This window comes from Pelodiscus sinensis, chromosome 3 (genome assembly GCF_049634645.1).
Source record: "Pelodiscus sinensis isolate JC-2024 chromosome 3, ASM4963464v1, whole genome shotgun sequence".
Taxonomy (NCBI): Eukaryota; Metazoa; Chordata; order Testudines; family Trionychidae; genus Pelodiscus; species Pelodiscus sinensis.
This window is the reverse complement of record NC_134713.1, coordinates 107380621-107401685: the sequence shown is the minus strand read 5'-3', so window position 1 is coordinate 107401685 and position 21065 is coordinate 107380621.

Sequence of the window (21065 nt, the reverse complement as noted above, 5' to 3'; positions counted from 1 at the left end):
TATGGTGGATATTGAGAATCAGACTAGCTGAATTTCCTGTACCTGAAATGAATATTCTGGGAAGTGGATACAAGCTGTAGGGCAACTGGTTGAGAACAACAAAGCATTTTTCAGAGTGAGGAAAAGACAGGGAGTGAGTTTAAAAAAATATGAGGAAATAGTCTACATTACTGTATGCCAGACTAGCGCAAAGCACATTTCCTCCAAAATGACTGGTAGAGCATTAAAAGGCATCCAGTTATACCATGTACTTATCAGCCTTGGATCTCTGATCAAAATGTTTTTCTTCAGAAGTAAAAAGGGTTGCTTCATTATAATTTTTAAAGAGTAGAGGCAACCGCCAGACATTTAAAATTATTATTATTGACTCAAGTCTGGAATTCAGTGTAACAGTTAAGTAAATTAAAAATTGGTTTCCAGGGCCAATGTAATGTATGTGTGTGCATTGTGCTGTGTGTGTCATTCTTTCACTCTACTCTGCACTGGTTAGGCCTCAATTGGAGTATAGGGTCCAGTTCTGGGCACTAGGGTTTACAGATGGGGTCAACAAAAATACTGGACACACTTGACATTACATCACAATCTACATTACATCTTATTTAGAAAATACCCGATATTTACTTTCTCTATTTGTTTCCCCGAACAGAAAGCGCAAATACTAGACTGTCCGATTCAAAACCGTACATCGTCCGATTCAAAACCGTAATTGGCAGCACATTTTAAGAAAGATGTCAAGAAATTGGAGAAGGTCCAGAAAAGAGCAACAAGAATGATCAAAGGTCTAGAGAACATGACCTATGAGGCAAGGCTGAAGGAATTGGTATTGTTCAGTTTGGAAAAGATAAGGGAGGTTTAGGTTGGACATTCGGAAAAGTTTCCTAACGGTCAAGGTGTTTTTTCCTAATGTACAACCTAAACCTTATTAAACTGTGGAATAAATTGCCTAGGGAGGTTGTGGAATCTCCATCACTGGAGATATTTAAGAGCAGGTTAGACAGGACATCTGTCAGGGATGATCTAGATCAAGGCTACTTAACTTTGGAAGCCCCGGAGGCCACAATGATACAGCACATGCCAAGAACTGCAACTTAAGTGTGGTTGCATATACATGCAAATAGCTTCTTTGACACTGATGGGCATGAATACAAAGCACTTCCCACAATGCCCTGGCACCTCCTCCTTGGTTGCTAGAAAGGCCAACACCCTGTACCCGTCTCTTCCAGCCAGCCTGTCTGCTTGCATCTTTCAGTGTTCACCCTGCCTCACCGTTGTGGAGCGTGTTCCCAGTGGAGGCCATATTCAAAGAATCCTACCCATGGGCTGCATATTGAGCCTTGTGTAAACCCAAACTACACTGCAAGATTCAAACAAATGGGCCATGGACCGCATGTGGCCTATGGGCTGTGGGTTGAGTAGCCAGGATCTAGATGGTTCTTGGTCCTGCCGTGAGGACAGGGGACTGGACTTGATGATCTCTTGATCTCTTCCAGTTCTGGTATTGTATTATTTCTGTCTATGTGCATATGTGTAGATGTTTTAGGAGTGAAGCAGAAGAGAGGCTATATGTACATTTCTACAGCCCAAAATTTTGCCCAAGGCTGCATTTTATTAATTATAAAACTCCTACTTTTTATTGGTTCCTAAACTGGTTGTTAGAGAAACTATTTTAACAAGTAATAAACCCCACTGAACTAGTCACATTACTAACTACTACAACCAGTCTTTAAGTGTTTGCAGGAGCAGGAATGTTGGTTATAGACTCTTTAGACTAGGGCAATATCCATTCATTGTTAAAGCAACCCACAGAACTAGGCTCAGTATAAATGCTAATTCACAACAATAATAATATGCTGTTCAACATTGCAATTTTTCATATGTAAAAGGGAAGTTTATTTTTTAAATGTTCGTAAAATGTAAAAAATGTACATTAAGAGCAGGGATAAATGCTTGATTAGTCCAGTACAAGCCTTCCACATGGTTTATTCTTGCTTTTTAAAAAAAATTAATATAGCTGGTATTATTTCTAATGCCAGATGAGCCACCATTGCATGTCAAGCAATCCTTGATAAGAGTTCAAGCTGGGAGGAGGGGAGAAGGAATATGGGGTAAGAGCCTCCTCCCCTTGCAAATTCTTTTTGTTGACCTGTCAGCTTCTATGTTACTACATTTGGACTTGAATTTCTCAGCAAGGTCAAAGCAGATTAGAAGCTGCTTTCATATCTGGCAGAAATATTGCTCTTGTAAAGTGGGGGGGAGGGTGTTCCCTGAACTTCAAGTGGAAAAACGTTTGTCTCTTAACCAGTTATGAAATAGGACACATCAAGGCCTCTCTGAATTAAGTAAGATTTGCACAAGCAAGTTATATTCTTTCTATATTTTTTTTTATTTTCCCCAGCCTGTCTTGCTTTAATTCAAAATGCAGATGCTAAAAACACAATTGAAAACACTATTAATTTAAGACAGGATTTGGAAAACCATAAGATCTCATGATCTTTAGAATTCACTGATTTTTATTTAATTAGAAAAAATGTATTTTTTCCTCAAATCAATGTGAAACTGAGGAACAGCATTGCTGGTGGGTACTTGGCTTTGGGAGCGACCTAGAATTCTTACCTCTTAGTCTAATCTGCATTTGTAGGCAACTTGCTCAGTGGGAAGCATGTTTTCTTTAAATGTCCAATAGCTACAAGGAATGGGAAAGGAAACAGAGCAGGGAGGCATGGAAAGGATAAAAATAATAATTTGCTCTTCTACAGCATCTTAACACACTAGGTTCTCAAGATGCTTTATAAACAAAGCCTGGAAACACTGATACGAGGAGACTGAGAAGCCGCAGTTATGGGGCATGCCAAAGGTCACAAAGGAAGTCTGTGGTAGAGCTTGGGAATAGAGCCAAATATCCTGGCTCTAGCTTTATTTGCATTTGAAAATATTTACAATTTTTTTCCCCCACTGTTGCCAAGACCAAATCCACGTCCACCAGTGTTGGGAGCCCTAGTGTGGGCCAACTACCTGTTTTAAGTGCCCATTTTACCAACATAGTGCTTAAAACACTGTTTGACAGCCAGCAGTCCACATATATCCAGGCTCCCAACATTATTAATAGCAAGGGAACTGAAGTGCTGATAGCAGTGGAATATTTTGAACAAAATCCCCTAATGTACATGAGAGAGATGAGCAGCAGAGTAGGCTGGGGAAAGATGTGCAGTAGCACAGGAGGGACACAACTACTATGTTTACCTACTGGTGGGCACACACTACAGCAGATTAACATTAAACAGAGATTCTGCTTTGGTTATTGGGCTTCTTAGGAGTGCAGCTGACCTTCACTATGAAGGTAAAGACTCAACCTGGCATCTTTGTAGCAGGGAAACTTACCCTGGTTTAAATAGAAGTAGTTGTATGAAGCCTCACTACACTGGAAGTCAACATTTGTGTCTCTCCAGTGGGAAAGGAGAATTACTGACCAGAGACAAAAGAGAGAATGAGAAATAAAGAGAGGCAGAGAAGTAGGAGGGAGGGAAGAAATCCTCAAAGAGGGAAATATGAGAGGGAGGGGGAAGATAGGAGGAGAGACATATGGCAGCAGTAGGGGAGGCAGGAAATGGAAGCAGAGAGAAACAGAAAGGTAAGAGAAGACAAGGAGGAAGAGGGGTCATTTTTATAGGGTTTTTGCAAATACATAGTAATTTTCTTTGTAAAATTAATAAGCAAACTGAAGAGGTTTAATCAGTCTAGCTGATTATCTTTTTTGCTACTATGCCAATGTTCACTTTCTGGTTGAATTGCTAATCACTGGTCTGTCTCTGTCCCTGCAATTTGTAATATGATTAATAGACTGAATTCTTACTGCATGTGTAGGGGAGGGGCAGAGATGAGTGGAAGCATTGCTGAGAGAAATCAATTCTGTTTTATCTAGCTGGCTACAAGAGAAGGTACACCAGTCTTACTAATATTAAAGATGGTAAGGTCATTAAAGGTACAATTAGCAATTCCAAGCTGCCACCTTGCAATGATTGGTGAAGCAAATGCAAACACACAGGTTTATTCTGAGCAGTGTGTTGGTCATTGAAAACCGGTTGGCTTAGATTCAAGTGCATGTATACTTCCGGAAGATTTCTTTAGGGGCAATAACCCCTCCAACCTCCCCAGTTTTCCAGTCTTGCACAAGGACAGAGGAGTGACTGGCAAATGAATAGAATGAAAGCGACAAAAGTGGCATTAAACCAGTGTCATGATCCATCCTCCTCCTGTGATCCTGTGCTATCCAGGCACCAGATTAGTGCCCAGCATACATTAGAGCTCCCAGAGGCTGTTACAATAGACAGATCAGCTACAGAGACATTTTAGCCCATGCCTCTGTATTCCCACCTTTGGGAAGTATCCTGATAGCTAACATTCATACTATAGAAAGTGACACTACTAGTAGAATTAGAGGTTATGACAAAGCAATAAGTTTGACAGAGGAATGTTGTGTTCTAAGTATACAGGTAGCCATAATAAACAATTTCTCTTTGGGATATGTCTGTCACTAATTACCTCCAGAGAAACAGTGGCTTTGCTTGTCTACAAGTCACTGAAACATTTGTCAGTGCTTGGAAGAAATTAGGGATCCAGCCTGTAATTGTGAAGAGGTGAGGGGAGAGGGCAGGTGGCTGATGGAACTGTGACCTCCCCCCTCACCTTCAGGTAAGTAAGTTGAATACGTTTCTTCAGAGTTTTATTTTTCCATTCATGCATCATCTAAACATTTTATTTTTACATATTTTCCATGTTAGCTTAATGCAAATACAAACTTTCATCTAGACCAGAAGTTCTCAAGCTGTACTCCGAGAACTCCATTCAGTGGACTGAGGAAAGGTTATGTGTTTTGTTTTTTAATATAAATCACTTTTATCCAAAGCCCTCTACAATAGTTAGCTAATGGTACAAACAATATGTGGAAAGATCATTAAGTGGTCCACTAGGACCCTCAGCAATTTTCATGTGGTCTGTGAAAATAAGTTAGACTACAAAAACAATCAAGGTACCTTACTTTTTCATTTAATTCTTATTACTTATAATAGAGGAGGAGAATGAAGAAGAAAAAAAAAGAAAAATGGGAGGGACAGGAAGAGTGAATTTTTTTTGTCTGGGTTCCCGGGCTCCCCCCCAAAAAATGAGGCTGAGCACAGGGCTTCTCGAACTCTAAATCTGCCACTGGTTATTAGTTTACAAGGTCTCATATGATGTGGGCCAATCTAGTTGAGGTACCATCTATTGCCTTATTTCCTATATCAACTGAAATTGGAAGGGTTAGAACTGCTGACTCTCTTGATGTACTCTTGGAAGGACAGGCCTCCAACTTAGGAATGCTATCTCCTTCAGCATGCTCAAGTGTAAATCTTGAAGTATCCTTTCGATGGGAGTTCATGACTTTGTGGTTTCCTTTTTAGTTTGTGGTTTCTTGTGAATGATAATTTTAGCTTGTTGTGTTAGAGTCTGTTTATTTTCTGAGAAGGGCCTTTTTTTAAAAAAAGATACTTTTTTGGTTCCAGCTTGTTAGGCACACAACACACACAAAAAATTGTTTTGTTGAGATCTTTAAAAAACCAACAAAATGAAGGCTCTGACCCCACATCTGATTGTGTGGCTAACTCCTATACTCACAACCCAACAGGGTTACATAGGTTGCTGTGTAAGTGCAAAGGTCAGTCTGTGCAAAGGAAATTATAGTTTGAGGCCTAAACAGATAAAGGTTCCATCAACTTGTGAATCGCAGGTCAGAAATTATGGCAATGGAGGATCTGTCATAATGGATCAGACCCAAAGTCCATTTAGTCTTGTCTCTGTAAACATTCAGTGCCTGACCTTTCAGACGATTGTGGAATAATTTACCCATAGAATAAATTTCTTCCTAAACCTTATCAGTTAGCACTTGGTTTACGCCTTGAAGAATAGTAGTTTATATTGCTAATTTATTTATTCTATCCTATCTAATGTTTATTTTAAACCTCATTTTAGGCCAATACAAACATATGTGAAGAATGGCCTAACTTTATTTTTACAATGCTAACAAATAAGTCTTATGGAGAAAAGGTGGTTGAACCTTCCAGCTTTTATCCACTCTGTATTCAAATGTATGGTTTTATCATTTTACATTTTATTTCCTTGGCTGCTAAATGGTATTAACCTTCTTTGCAAATAACTTTGAAGTCCTGATCTGCCTGCCATTTGCCATGGGGTCTGCAGTATTCTGACTACCTGCCATGCTATTATAATAATGTGAGCCATGTTGTAACCACAATCCTAAGTTTTACAATAGCTCTGCAAAAATGACAGTGAAATAATTATTGATGCCTATGCAGGTAAGCAGGCAGTCAGAATGTTCTTTGCCCAAAGGTCCTGTATGAAACGGAGCTTCATGAATGTGTCTTCTTAACCCCTTCACAAGTACAAAGATTTAGATGTCCTTGCAGTACTGTCCACCTCTGCCTCCCACCCAGACCTTACAGGAGATGCTCCACAGTCCAGGACATATGCAAGGAGAGAAAATGGTGTTGGGGCAGGAGGTATGTATCATGTCTCCTCTGGTGTCACAGAAGTACACAGAAAAGTTAATATAGCCCCAGGATATTCCCATTTCCAATGGAGGAGTCCCACTACATTGTGAGAATGCACAGAAAAGTTAATAGATCCTGGGTCTATATTAACTTTTCTGAGCGGTCCCACAATGGAGTTGACAAAGTCAGGGAGCCTCTGGGAGGGGGGCAAACACAGATGATGCAGGGGGTCACATTCTCCATATAGATGGCTGTGGCCTCTTTTGGATCCCAGGGGACTAGTCAGATTTGGCAGTAGCTTTTCCAGGATGGGTGGGGGAAACCCACGCCCACCCATTCTACTGGGTCCCAGCCCAGGGCCTTGTCACGGTAGAGTGAACCACCACTAGCTCAGCAGGAAATCGCACTGCACCACACCAAGCTCCTGGGATCAATGCTCCACCGTGGGCTAATTCCTACCTGTCTCTTCCAGGTAGTTCTCTTCAGCACTTTCTTCCATACCAGGGAGCCTCCCCTGCAGTCTCCTGTTAATTGGCCACTGTGGCTTGGTCCGTCAGCAGGTCTTTCTTCAGGAGCTCCACCAGCACTTCCTTCCCTAGCCGCAGTCAGCCTAGGCTGACTAGCTCCATAGGCCTTTATAGTTGGCCTCCAGCTGGAGCATGCCCAGTAGGGCTGTGGAGGCAGAGCCTCCTTGGCCAAGTAAGCCAAATTAACTCTCTCAGCCCCAGTAGGAGGTTGATACACCACATCACACTAGCCCAAAATGATCATCCTATGACCTGAGTATTACCCACCTGAAAGGTCTCTGAATTATGAGGCCCTACAACACATCATTAATTATAGTGTAGATGGGGCCTAATATACGGCATCTTATGTTAGCTATTCCTTGTGAAGCTTTGAAACCTCTGCTCCGCCAGAAGTGTCCAGATGTGGTTTTGTTTGTATATTTGTGTTGGGAATGTTTATAGGAGCCTATGACCTTTACAAGAACAATTGGTATTTTTAGGAAAGAAGAGAATTTCAACTATCTGATATCTTCCCTAAATATTGGCTAATGTTGCATGAAAGAGTTAATACAAGGCACCAAATGTAGGATGCATGAGGATGAATGAGTATGAATGTCGTTTTCTCAGTTGCTGTTTAGAAGATTTTCTGTTTATGTTCTTGAGTTGGCCTGGCATGCAAACTGGAATCCAATACTAGCAGGAATACTGGGAAAGAATATTCTAAAAAGCTCACATTTGTTTAAGAGGAGCCTCTGTGTCCCTATGAGAGGTGACAATTACAACATATAAGATATTTGTGCTGTTTGCTTATATGACAATATGGACAACAACTGCTTAGAATCTATTACTTGGGAGGGTTCTCTTTGCATTTGGATATCTCTGCATAGCAGGAAGGTGAAACAAGAACCTGTTGCTTTTATGTGTGAATTTTACCCTAAATCAAAACTTGCTGGGTAGTGTGAGTATATTTTTTAGGGATATTTTGCTGATGTTGTTGCTAGCAAATATTATTCATGTGAGGCAGGGTGTAGCATTCATGCAATATTGTAATTACCCTGTCTCCACACTTGTAAAGGATATACTAACCTAAATGCAACAAAGTTATAAACATTGAAAGCTTATCCTTCAGTATTACTAAACCTAATTCAAAAACTATGAGTCTGAATAAGACTCTTCAAAAATCATGGTGTTGCCCTTAAAATTATGAGATTTTCAAAAATAGTAAGATTGGGATTCTCTATATTTGCCTACTTAGTTTATACTTCCAAGCTTTTCTTTGAAACCTCGAGGGCCAGAAATATACTTCTTTTAAAATGCAAGCTCAGTCTCTAACATCAGAATATGATTCCAGTATCTGAGGCTTAAAAAAAAGACACAAACATTGGGAGAGTTGGCAAGGTAAAGGGACACTAAGAATGAAGAGATCTAGTTGTGAATAGAAGTTACTGACCAAGAGGAAACACTGGAGGGGGATAATTTAATTCGAGGAGGGAGAAAAGAACAATGGTTTGTTTGTATTCTAGACAGCCAAACAACTTTCTCAAACTGTTTTTGTTGCTTTTTTATTTATTTGTATTTTTTCTTGTTAAGAATGAAAGAAACAAAGAGATTAATTATTGCACCAGAACCTGGCTATGTTGTTGATAGAGATCAGCCCCGAACTATCTTCATATGAGCATAAACAGTACAGAGACATTACATTCACAAAACGTTAAAAGTGAGAGAAGACAGTTTATACAAAGAGCTTGTCTTGTCGCTTGCAAAAGTTGCCTTTCAGTACAAGATATAGCTACTGCTTTTGTCAGCACAGCGCATCTCATGTAAAAATTATGGCTCTGTTTCATGGGAGCTGAGAAGTGACAGGAATATACGTTTGCATTTCCATCCCTAAAAAGGAAAGTAACTAGACATTTAGCCTTGCCACTACATACGTTATACAAGACCATTCATCAAGGAGTCAAAGATTCCAGTTGCTGTTTCAATGCAATTGGTCTGTTTTAGGCATTATAAAATATCAGATTCTGCCTTAACTTAGTTTATGCAGAAAAGCCTTATCTGAAGAAAACAGGTAAGTGTACTGAAAATAAGAGAATAGTTTAAATTTAGTTGTGGATTTAGTGAACCAGTTTTTCATTGTTCCTTTTCTGATTGACTGAAAAGTGTTCTTAAAAGGCAAAGATATGCCTTGCCTTTTAAGATCACTTGTCTTTATAGGGCAAATGTCATCACTGACTTTCCTCCTTATGCCCTATAAACAAACCAAAATAGAAAAAAATTATGCTGAGCCTTCACTAGTGGAAAAAAGATCCCTGTGAATGTGGTCCCAAAATGTAGTATTAATAGACAAGATTGAAAATATTGAAAAATAGATGCATGTTTTGCAGGGCAAGAAACAGACTTTACCAGGTCCTGGGCCCCTGGTGAGGGAGATTGGCTCTGGGACCCTCAGAAGGGGCAGAGCCTTGGGTGGAAGGGGAGGGACTAGGAGCTTGCCTCCCCCAGCCAGTCCTCAGCATCACCCAGACTGCTCTGCACAGTGCTCTAGTGGCAAGCTCAGGCCTTTTTAAACCTTTTGGCCAGCTGCCCCTTTCTCTCCTTTCCCACTCTGTTAGTAGTCCTGATATTTTGAAAGGACATTTGGAGCAGCTAGATCAGGGGTTGGCAAAAGGGCCTCCGTGGGCCAAATCCCACCCTGCCAGGAGCATGTGGCACTTCAAAGCACCGTATGCTTCTTGCAGGGTGGGGGGAGAGCAAAGAAGGCTTCGTGTGCTTCCCCGCCCCCAGGCCAATCACGGTCTGGCGGTAGGGTAGCTGCATGAAGCTTCCTTTGCCCTGCGAGGAGCCTGCAGCACTTCAAAGTGCCACGTGCTCCTCACAGGGTGGGAGGAGGCTTCCCGTGCTCCTCCACCCCCAACCCTGATTGGCCTGGGGTTGGGAGAGCATACCAAGCCTCTTCCAGGGCATGGGTGCCTAGTGGGAAGGGAGGCTCCCCCACCACCAGACCAATCATGGTCTGGAGTGGGTAGCCCCGCCCCTTCCTGTTTATGCCCTGCCCTTTCTGGGGTGGCCCCGGGCAAAAATTATTGCCCACCCCTGACCTAGATGGTAATCTCTGAATGAAAGATACATCTGTAATCCATACATTGTACAGATTATTATTGGTGGAGTTGGTAGCAGTGCCCACCTCAACACCCTTATGTGGGAATAAGAGCCCTTTTTCCCGTTTCCCCTTGCAGACAAGTCCTTGATGTGATTGTAAACCTCTTTCTAACAATATAAATTGTGCATGTTGCCAAAGTGAACATGCTATCAAACATAGTTAAATGCTGTACTCAAGGGGGGAAAGTAGGGGACCTCTGAACTTCAAATGACTCATTTTAGTTTAAATAGTTGTGAGAATTGAGGGAGCTATGAGGCAGATGCAATATAGCTCCTAAAAGTAGCAATGGGGCCTACCCACCTACCCCAAGCCCCCCTGAAATTCAAAGACTGGCTAAAAACATCATTAAATACAAGCAAGTCCAACACATTCATGGTTAGGATTAACAATGCAATAACACAGACTTTTTCTTAGCACAGCCACATGTCAGTTGGGCTAGGCTGAATGCTATCCTACACAACTGTGTTTGTATCTACTGATGGCAAGGGAGATAAAAATGGTGTTTTCTCCATGGGCAATCGACTTCAGGAGAACCTCACAACACCGAGAGATCTTTGATCCCAGAAAGTAGCTATGCTGGATACACATACACAGCTGGGCTGATCTTTCCATTGCAGAAGTATCATACTGTAACTCAGAGTCTGATAATGATGATGAAGCTCTTGTCACAAGCTGGCTTGAAACACTGGCCATCTACAAATTTAACGATGATGTGTTAACCATATAAATAATTATTTATAAATATAATACTGTGATGGGGTGTCTGCCCCACACTGGTGGGGAAAGTGATAAAAGCCGCCCTGGAGAGGCTATGCAGTAGATAGGCTGCTCCTTACAGCCCCTCTCCTGCTGTCAGGGCAGAGCAGGCCCATGTGTAAGAAGAGGTGCAGGCAAGGGGAGGGTGGGGCAAAGCAGTCCACTTCCCTTGGGACCAGTGATTCTAAAAGGCCGGGGCTCCTAGCCACCGCCACTGCTACTGCAGCAGTGGCAGCACCTGGAGCCCAGGCCTTTCAAATTGCCACCAGAGTGCTGCACTATGCAGTGTGCTTCAGGTGACTCTAATGGCTGTGGGGGGGACATAGACTGGCACGTTCCGAGTGACGCTGAGGACTGTCTGTCTGGCCCTGCCCCTTCTGCCTGAGCCCTCCCCCATTCTGGGAGCACAGAGCTGCCCCACCTCCACACACCTTGCCCAGGAGCCCAAGGTGGCTGTCAGGGTGTCTGTCAGCTGCCAGGGCAGAGGAGTCAGTTCTCTCTTGGGAGCCCAGGAAAGAACTGGGTCCTTGAAGGGCTGAGGGAACTGCCAGCACCCTGGACAGAGCAGTGGCAGGATCAGGTGGAGTGAGAGGAAGCTCCATTGTGATTATTGCCAGAGGGAGGCCTTGACACAAGGGCAGAGAATGTGCAGGGTGCTGCTGCAGGGAAGCGCCCCAGAGAAGCAGATAGTGGAGTTGGGAGGGGGCAGGGAGAGGGGCAGTGTGGGACTATCAGCCATAGAGTCCCTGGGTTGGGATTTGGAGTAGTGGGTGAAACTGGGTCCCCTTCCCCTGCCTCACTTACCACCGAGGAGCATGGCCAGTGGAGGGCTGCAATATGCCACTGAGGCCAGTGGCTAGAACTTGGATTACAGCTGGCCACTGAGGTGAGTGGTTGGACAGAGGCCTGCTCGTCTCATTCCTGGAAGCAGGGAGAGAAGAATGGGGCTTGGTCGGAGGGCTGTGTCCTGAAGAGGATCCCATGGTCTGGAAAGTGCTGTGAGTCTGGGGCAGAAGTGATGATGGTGGTGAGACACCACGGGGAGAGGATGCCCTGTGGAAGGATTGAGCTAATCCAAAACGGCAAAGCAGGAGGTGCCATGGTGACGCATCGACAGTTACAAAAAGACTTATTCAATAATTGAAATGGTATTAACTTTTAAAATCCTGATCATGCCTTCCAATGGATTTCCTACTGCATCCTGGCCAGTCTATTTCAGTCCTATTTGGATGGAAAGCTTTTTGGAGCAGCCTCTGCATGTATCTGCTACAGCATGGAGTACATTGTCAGCACACAGGAAGGGGCTAACAAGAATACCAAAACGTTGTACAGAATCAGCAGTGCTATGAACTGGTTAACATTTCGGTCCACGCTGTATTGTAAAAGATTCCTCAGAAACCTAGAGATTGTATTTCAGCCCTTTGGGTTCCTGTGTGAGTGGAGACTTAGCCAAAGATGTGTATACAAGTTTTGTTTGCAATACACCTCTACTTTATTGTGAACAGATAAATATGGAAACTAGAAAACCCAGGTGAGTGCTTTGCAGCTTACGAGAAGGCATACAATTGTGCAAGCAATTAGGGAAATAGTGGGGCAGATTTTCTGCTGGGCCCAGTTTCTATTCCCTTCTACGGCTGACTGTAACTCCCTAACATTAAAAGCCTTAAACCCTGTCTACTTTAGGGCTTATAAACATGTTAGTTAAAATACATAAACTGATATGTTTTTCTAAAAAAACTGTTCTCCTAATTTGGACATGACCCTGATCCTGCACTCAAATCTGCTTGACTGGACCCCCTGAGACTGTGCAGAACGTGCCTTTAGTGGGACTCTGCATGGTTATAAAGTCTGCCTGGCTAGATATCACTGCAGGATCATGGCAGATGAAATTGGCAGAGAATGAACAATAAGGTGACCAGGTGAGGACTGGACAGATACCAATCAAAGTTTTAATGGTAGAATAGGATGCATGCTTAATTTTTTTGTGTCTGGGTCTTATGTGGGGGATATACAGAAAGGAAAGGCCCCTCTTTTCCCGAACAGCTGTGCAAAGGAAAAAGACAACCTTGGCCTTAATCTTAATAAAACTGTTACATTTTAAAAATTTAAAAGGGGGGGAGGCATGGGTCTACATCATGGGAGAGCAGCTTATATTAACCACATAATCTTATTCTGTATTGAACTGACTTTGATTTATAAGAACTCAAAAAACATCCAAAATCATAACACTTAAAAAAAAACCCACTCACATAACTTGAAAAATGGCCAGATTAAGTTAAACCCTGTTGGGGACGGGAGGAAGAGACAAAGTAAAATAAAAGTTTCCCCACATTCTATCTGTGATATTGAATAATCCCTGGACTGGAAATGTTGATAAATCCAGAAATACAGAAGCTGTAGTGAGTATAGCTATGTTCAACATGTTTCTCTTTGAATCACACACTAATTTCTTATCCAAACAGAAGGAACATCCTGTTGCTAATACAGTACATAGGGATATTTTACATTGCAAATGTACTTTATTTTCATTTTTGATAATTTTAGTTTCAATGTCATCAACTTCTGGGTCTGGAATTGTTTCAAATGTTGCCATTTCCAGTGTGCAGTGTATTCTGAACCAGAGTGATTTGATCACTCACACCCAGAAATAAAGGGAGATTTTCAAAGGCACTTAGGTCAGTTTGGTATCCAGTTCTCATTGAAAGTGAATGGGAATTGTACACCCAACTTCCATTTTTACTTTGAAAATTCCCTTCTACAGATTTATATACAACATACCTTTTGTGTGACTATTAAATATAACTCTATTAAGTTGGCTAGCTATCGTTGTACTGCAAATATACTTACCCAGGTGATAGAACAGGGGTGGGCAACAAGCGGTCCGCAGGCCAGAAGGGGTACACTAGTGTTAGTCCCTGGCAGGCGCCTGACACTTTATTTACCTGAGCATCTGCAGACACAGAACCCTGAAGCTTCCAGGGGCCATGATTTGCCAATCCCAACCAATGGGAGCTGTGGGAAGCAATGGCCAACCCATGCCACTTCCCGCAGCTCCCACTGGCCAAGAACCGCAAACTGTGAGCAGCCCTACCTGTGGATTCTCAGGTAAATAAAGCATCTGGCACTCCACCAGGGGCTAACCCTGGTGAACTGTGTCTGGCCCATGGGTGTTTATTGCCCACCACTGTAATAGAAACTAATGGATCAGTGACTGGGAATAGATGTCTTTTAATATCCTGTCATTGTTATGATAATAATTCTCAGAACAAGGGTGGATTTGGTAAATATTTACTCAGTGCCAGCTCTCCTAGTCATGTCTAGACTGAATATGAGAATCCACAGCTCTGCACTTAAAAAAACCAAAATCAACACTGGTTATTGAAATCTGATATAAGGCAGAATCAGACTGAAGAAAGCCCAAATGATCATACATCCTATTTTTAAGGGACATTTTTGAGTTGTTGCCTAAAGTCCCATACAGTCATACAGGCTACGTCTACACTGGCCCCTTTTCCGGAAGGGGCATGTTAATTTCACCTATCGTAGTAGGGAAATCCGCGGGGGATTTAAATATCCCCCGCGGCATTTAAATAAAAATGTCCGCCGCTTTTTTCCGGCTTTTAAAAAAGCCGGAAAAGAGCGTCTACACTGGCCCCGATCCTCCGGAAAAAGCGCCCTTTTCCGGAGGCTCTTATTCCTACTTTGAAGTAGGAATAAGAGCCTCCGGAAAAGGGTACTTTTTCCGGAGGATCGGGGCCAGTGTAGACGCTCTTTTCCGGCTTTTTTAAAAGCCGGAAAAAAGCGGCGGACATTTTTATTTAAATGCCGCGGGGGATATTTAAATCCCCCGCGGATTTCCCTACTACGATAGGTGAAATTAACATGCCCCTTCCGGAAAAGGGGCCAGTGTAGACGTAGCCACAGTGTATCTAAAAAGGAGCTCACTTAGAAGCATTGGATCAGATAACAATATACTTTTAAGCAAAATTCCAATATATGATTGTGGTGTAAAATTATGCATTTGTATCACAGACTAAAAATAAATATTAGGGAGGGAGGGGTGATAACACCAATAAACAAGCTTTCTCTTTGCATTTTCATATACTCCTACTTTAATTTTCTGAACTATGAGTGGTCACATAATCCAGAACAACATTATTTTCCATCTCTTGGGGAGGATGGGCGTGTGGGCCATGGGAGGGGAGGAGGATACCACCCTGCAGAGGGATATAAAATTGATCGAACATGTGAGACAATGTTGTTAAAGGTGAAGTTGTTTTTCAATGTGAGCACATGCTTGATGTATGATGTGTAGAATAGCTTTCATTGATTTTCTAATAGCACCTATTCTTCAGGGAAATCCTTTCCTAGTGTCTGATCCTATTGTCATTGATGTAAAAGTTAAAATTGCTAAATCAGTGAGGCAGGATGAAGCTTTTCATGCACAAACCACAACTGATTACAAGGTTTTCTTTAGTGAAGGCCAGTTTCTGAGGGTTTCATAGTAACGAAGTAATAACTTTCAGCAATCAAGTATGCTTAGAAGGAAACTGTCCAGTTGATTTAGGGGCTTTATGTAGGTTTGGTAAAATCCTTGGACAATAGAAGTATTTCCTTTTATTTATTTTATCCCAGTGACAACAGACATTTTCGTTGGATTTAAACATTTTCTTGCTGTGCTAAGGCAACACATTGCAACATTGTGTACTTTGTGTGCCAACCAGAAGTGAAAGACTAGAAGCAAAATTAAACTAGAAGCAAAAATAAAAAATAAAATTTCACAGCACAAGCTAAGTGAAATGTAAAAAGTAAACACAAAATAAATAATAAAGAAATAAATTAGACTTTCAAAAGTTATTCACTTTTAATAATCTAATAAAACAGGGTTTTTTTTTTTTTAAACATGCTGTTTAACCTGACACCATTCCTTTCAAAGAAGCCTTCTTTAACAATCCAGGGGAGCAGTTAAGCATTACATTCTGTCAACAACTTAGTCAAAACATGTGAATGTTTGAAGATATCTGAAATATGAATTATGTGTGTTGAGGCTGACCTCCCAGGCAAAGCAAGACCACCTTGTGGAGCTGGGAATGTTAGCTTTTGCATGCCTGACTTGGGAAATTTACTTTTGTGTATGAACTTCAATGTAATCTTATTTAATTGATTTAAAAAAAAAAATCCCTGCACAAGAGATTAATGGAGAATGCTTGGAACAGAAATAGAGGCCTGGGGAAGATTCTTTTTGATTCCCTGAATTGTGCCAAGCAGTAAAAAGGGAAGATTCAAAATCCTATGTAGAGGGATCTGGTGAGATGTTTTATACTAGCTAGGATAAATCTCTACATCTATATATATCTATATCTATCTATGATTCAGTCTGCCAGAAACAAATGATAATTTTCCAAGGACAGCATTATTCAAAGGGAAAATAGATTCCCAAGGCAATTAAAATGTATATAAATTAAATCCTGATGAATGGTCCTCGTCTTGTGATGAAATCCTGCAGGTTTACCACTCCAGTACAGCCTCTTAAGGTATTTAGGTACAGGGTTGCTACCTTAAAAGGAGTTTCTGGTACTTGAAGGAATTAACAGGCCATTGTGTCATACTCTTATAGAAGAAAAAATTGCTTGTAGTGGGAGGGAAGTTTTTTTGTACTAACTTTCACAGGGCCTATTGAGAAGGAACAATGAGAATATTTTATACGTGTTTTTGTATAATATTATATTTTATACATATTTTGCATGATATTAAGCACTATAAATATTTGGGTGCTGAATAACTTTTGAAAATAAAGTGTCATTAGAAATTAGACAGTTTTATTTCATGCCCTTGTAATATTTCCATTTGAAGTCTGTAATATTGTTTTTTTCTCTGTTAAATATGTCTATAATATTATGCCATGAGGCTGTTGCACTGATTCTTAACTAAAGATGTGATTTTAAACTTTTAAGTCAATGCAATATTAGCATAGCACTTATTTCAATTTAAACCAAGTTTATTTTGATTTAACATCAGTCTGTTAGCAAATTGGTTTAAGCTACGCTGAACTAAACTATTCTTAGGCTTGGTCTACACATACTTTTGTGTATAATTTTTATTAGAAGTGTTTTTCTTAATCAAAATAATTATACAAAAGACAACAGTTCTAGTGTGTGGATGTAATCATGCCAATATCAAAGTGGCCTATATATCTGCATTGCTTATTCCCCTTCTTGAATGGAAGTATAGTTAATGTACAACTTGGCTGTGTCTAGACTGGCCAATTTTTCCGGAAAATCAGCCGCTTTTCTGGAAAAACTTGCCAGCTGTCTACACTGGCTGCTTGAATTTCCACAAAAGCACTGACTTCCTACTGTAAGAAATCAGTGCTTCTTGCAGAAATAATATTCTGCTCCCGTTCAGGCAAAAGTCCCTTTTGCGCAAAGCTTTTGCGCAAAAGGGCCAGTGTAGACAGCTCAGATTTATTTTCCGCAAAAAAGCCCCGATCGCAAAAATGGTGATCGGGACTTTTTTGCGGAAAAGCGTGTCTAGATTAGCATGTGTTTTTGAGGAAAAGCGCTCATGCCAATCTAGACGCTCTGTTCCAAAAATGCTTTTAACGGAAAACTTTTCCATTAAAAGCATTTCCAGAAAATCATGCCAATCTAGTTGCAGCCCTTGTGTATGGAAACAAGCCCCTAAATTGAAATAAGAGCATCCACATAGGGGTTTGCAGCAATTTAACCTGATTTAAAAACTGATTTTAGTTAAACTAGTGCAACTGTCTTGGATAGTGAAAGTTTTATAATCAGACCTGACTGATCGATCCTCATCTCAAGAATATTGTCAGGAAATTTATCCTATCAGAGTTAACTGGTTGGTTTTAATTAATGATTTTATATCAGTTGATTACTACATCTTTCCTTCTTTGACTCTTCCACACTGATCTCTAAATTTGAGTTTATTCAGAATTCAGCTGCTAGATTTTAGAGTATGTCTGGGTGAACTTAGCACCTCCACTGTATTGGCTTTTAGCAAGATTTTATGTGGACTTTAATGTCCTACTTTATGTCTTCTAAGAAATGTCCTGGACTGGTCCTTCATTTATTTCTGATTTTCCTGCTCCCTAGTCTCTTTCCAGTTCTCAACTAATGCTCACAGCAGCCCTCACAGTACTCTGATCTGCTTCATCCTTGAATTTGACTCCTTGCAGACTGAGTATACATTTACATTCCAGAAGTTAATAGTTCCTCCCCCCATGCTTTATGAAACTAGCTTATGAATATGAAGGTGCTTTTGACAAAATATATCATGTAACCTCTCAATTTTAATGTTACAATCTGCTAGGTCTGAGAATCTTATTTTGGTGCATGTTTCATTCTTGTATGTCAAGCTAGACTCAGAGATATGAAGTATGAGATTGTTTATGGTTTTAAATGTGCTAATGAGAGCCATCAAAGGTGCTCTGGAAGCCTTAACGTGTGGGTGATCAACTTAACAACTTGTAAATAGCCTTGTTTGTTCTTTAAGTCTAAGCAAGGGTTGGCCCTAGGAAGGGTGACCATACTACCTTGTACTGGGTGTCACAAAGGTGTGGGGAGTCACTGGTCCTGCACTCCCATCCGTAGGTAGATATGACTCCCATCCAGCAGGTAGAACAGAAGGTCTATTAGTTGACAGGGTTGCAGTGTAGACTTGTCAGCACAGAAACCAGAATCAAGGCCTTTGGCCCCCTTCCCTGCACTCCAGGGTGATGGGGAGCCCTAGGCAGTATGGAAAAAGCCAGCATTCTAAGGGTTAAATTCCTACTGTGCCTAGAGTTTGGCGTTGGACCCTTATTTATGGAACTTGCTATCTTTCGATCTCAAGAATTTAGAAACTCTGTCTGGTTTTAAAATCTCATTTGGCAATTTTTCTTTTTAATCTAGTTTTATCCCTAATTTCATCATAAACCACTGAGACGTCTTAGCCCGGTTGTCATTTCCAAATCAGTATACGTGGAAAGACACTCTGCTTACATCTCTCCTGACATAGAGTGTCAGCTACCTCTGCAGTGCTCTCTCTCCTTCCACCAGAACCTGTATCTGTGGCTCTCAAGCCAATGCTGGTGGAGGGAGTGAAGAGTCTCTGGGCAGGCCAGGGAAGGAGTAAGCAGGCTGAATCAAGGGACAGGTGGTGGGGAGGGGAAATTGCCCACTACAAAATGGGCTATATGGTCTCTACCTCTTGCAGGCTCACCAGGGGGAATCGCTCTTAGCATGGCTCCAATAGAGCGGTGCTGCTAGGGAACCAGAGACCACATAAATAGAAAGGCTTTTGGTGCGGCCAGCTCTGGCCTCTTCGGTAGATCCCTGCTTAGTATAAATATAATTCTAAGAGCAGTAAACAGTAACAAAAGACAGTTTTCTACAGATAGGGTTACCCAAAATAGATTCTCAAGGCAATGAAAACACATGGCTTTTGAAGACAAACCCTTCATAAGTTAAACATTAGTGGAGGATCTCCCATATGAAGAAATGCTGCAAATTACCTTCTCCTGTCCATCCTCTTCTGAGTGGTCAGGCAACAGAAATGACTTATTTCAGGCTGTTTTCACACTCAGGGGTGATTTCAGCTGATCTCTCACTTCTGAGGATCTCTAAGGAACAAACAATACAGTTGCTGGCATCCCAAAGCTCTCCCAGACCTGGATGCCACTACAGGTTGGACCTCCCTGACCCAGCACTTTCAAGGCCTGACTGGTCCCAGCTGAGGGATCTTTCTGGACCAGGGGAGATCATTTCTGGCCCCCCTGCTGGCAGCCCCATTCCTTGTCCTGCCCCTGTAATGGGCTTCCTGGCTCCCTACCATTCTCCCACCCTCCCCAGCAGACCAGCGGAGCCATGCACCATCCCTCACCCCCTACATTGCACAGGCTTCCCACTCCTCACGCTTCCCACCCCTCACAGTTCACCTGGACTCTCTGGTCCAGCCATATCTGTGATCCAATGTTGCCAAACCAGAGAGTTCCAGTTTATAGAGGGGCAACCTGTAGTGACTTTACCACAATGGTGCCAGGAAAACTCATGGCAGAGTGGTGTGGGCAAGTGTCTTGTCATTGTGAAAGGATTACCAGGCTGCCATTCTGCCAGTCTTCGGGAGAGGACTGCAGAGTGTTTCCATGAATTCATAAAGATTTCCATTCTCAGGAGGATAAAAGGTGCAGCCCTATTCAGATAAGCAGACTACTCCACCTGTTTCAAGACACTAACCTGATTTGGGTTGTGTAACTGGCCTGCCCTATCATCCTTCTTAGAATTTGTTCCCTGACTTATTTTTAATACTAAACCAGGAGAGCAATGAAAAGTCAATACTTTTGTCTCAACAAGCGGGTGGGCCGGATTCCACTTTTACATGGGGAAACCAAGATACATGGGAGGAAGGCATGGGGAGGAAGACAAGATTTGAGGGAAAGGAAAAGCAAGGAATAATGGATGTACACACTTACCTGAGTCCCCTTCTCTTTCAGTAACAGACTGATCTGCACTCTCCTGGTGGAACTGACTAAAGCCTTGCAGCGCTCCTGGCTATGGTATGGTTTGAGTCTCTTACTGCATCTTCCATTTCCTCTACTGGGTTCATGTTACAGGGTCTCCTCTTGAGCTCCACCAAGGCATCCATAGTCATCTGCAGGGCAGTTATAAAATCAATGGGTTTGCAGGGCAGCACAGGATTTATTCTTGTCCTCCCTTTCTTTGTGGCTTGGTTGGTGTTGTTCCTTCTCTTTGATGCGGCACTACTGCTGATCCCTGTTGTGCCCTTTTACCTGCATCCCTTGTGCAATACATGTTGATGTTTCTCTGACTGGTCCATAGCTATGCTTGCACAGCCTCTTCTCCCCAGGGGCCGAGGAGATCCAATACTGCTTCCCTGCCCCAGGGAGAAGAGTGCATCTATGACCTTTGTGGGCATGGAAGAAGGCGTGGCTGGGCAGTCAGTGTGCTCACTAAGGTGAGTAACCAAGAAAAGGCATTTCAAAAGCACACCAGAATTTTAAAAGAGGCAGAGGGCAGTTTCTGGTCTCTGTGACCTCTGGGCAATGACCAGAATAGTCACTGTCATGGAGAGAGGGGAATGGGG